General features: G+C 51.1%; 1 non-coding gene across 1 annotated transcript; it reads left to right on the top strand.

Annotated features, from left to right (window-relative positions):
- Nucleotides 1-589: 589 nt before the first annotated feature.
- LOC114818069 lies at nucleotides 590-727 on the top strand. Its single transcript, XR_003765890.1, has one exon. It is a non-coding gene; the product is annotated as a small nucleolar RNA SNORA7 (small nucleolar RNA).
- Nucleotides 728-1,510: the final 783 nt, after the last annotated feature.

Below are 1,510 nucleotides of genomic sequence, written 5' to 3'. Positions count from 1 at the left end.
AGAGGGAGTAGAGGGGGAAGAGGAGCTCAGTCAGGGAACGCCTCTTGGAGGAGGTGATTTTTGAGTAAGGTTTTGAAGAGGGAAAGAGAATCAGTTTGGCGGAGGTGAGGAGGGAGGGCGTTCCGGGACCGCGGGAGGACGTGACCCAGGGGTCGACGGCGGGATAGGCGAGACCGAGGGACGGCGAGGAGGTGGGCGGCAGAGGAGCGGAGCGTGCGGGGTGGGCGGTAGAAAGAGAGAAGGGAGGAGAGGTAGGAAGGAGACCGTCTCCCTGGGTTACCACTCCTCTCCAGGGCGCTGTGGCCCAAGAGGATGATAGGAACAGTCGCCATCCCACCCCACCCGACTCTGCTGTCACAAGTTTTGGGCCTCAGCTATTCTTTAGCAATCAAGCTTGGGACTTGGTGGTCTGAATTCATCTGTCTCCTTCCCTGGGATTCAGAAGGGCCTGGGTTCTAATCCCATTTCTGGCACTTGAGTGCTGGGTGACTTTGGGCAAGTCACTTGGCTTCTCTGTGCCTCAGTTAGCTCATCAGTAAAATGGGAATTAAGACTGTGAGCCCCATTTGGGACACCCTGATTAGCTCGTGCCCTCTAAGGGTCGCACCTGGAGAGTTTCCAGTACTCTACCAGTCTCGATTACGGGAGGAAGAGTGAAGCAGAGGCCTAGCCATTCCATTCCCAGCTTGGGCAGTGGCTAGTGAATGGAAGGCCATCTGCTACAAGTCAAGACTCCCCTGTGCTGGGCAGCAGCGGCATGGGAGACAATCGAGTATGGAGACTCAAGTTTACTGCGCAGAAGGCGGCAATGGTAAACTACTTCCGTATTTTTACCAAAAAAACTCTATGGATCCGCTACCAGAACAATTGCAGACGGAGGTGGGGCGCTCTGGGAGCAGATGTGTCCACGGTGTCGCTATGGGTCGGAGACGACTCGACAGCATAAGTCAAGACAAGACTAGCTTGTGTCAACCTTGGCGCTTAGTACCGTGTCTGGCACGTAATAAATGCTTAACAAATGCATAAGAAAAAGAGGAAATTTGCAGCAGGAATAACTTCCTCTCGGCTTTGAAAATACTTGTTGTTGGCAACCACTTGATGCATTCAGGCTGGGACACTGATTTGTCCCTGGTGGTGTTTCAAAATTAGGGATTATCTGTCATTCGGGCGACTGCCAGTCAGTAGTGTGCAGCACTGTACACTATACTAAGTGCTTGGGAGGGTACTATATTTCAATAGAACAGACACATTCCCTTCCCACAGTGAGTTTACAGTCTAGAGGGATAATCTACAGTCTAACTTTCCAATAAAGGGTGAACTCTCAGAGGGACAAATTTAGGAAACTGTGAGCCAGGAGCCTTTTGCTACCTATTCCTACAGATAGAAGTAATAATAATGTTGGTATTTGTTAAGTGCTTACTATGTGCAGAGCACTGTTCTAAGCGCTGGGGTAAACGCAGGGGAATCAGGTTGTCCCACGTGGGGCTCACAGTCTTAATTCCCATTTTAC

The sequence above is a fragment of the Ornithorhynchus anatinus genome, chromosome 17, assembly GCF_004115215.2.
Source record: "Ornithorhynchus anatinus isolate Pmale09 chromosome 17, mOrnAna1.pri.v4, whole genome shotgun sequence".
NCBI lineage: Eukaryota > Metazoa > Chordata > Mammalia > Monotremata > Ornithorhynchidae > Ornithorhynchus > Ornithorhynchus anatinus.
Note: the sequence above shows the minus strand (reverse complement) of the source record. Positions and strands in the feature narration are given on the sequence as shown.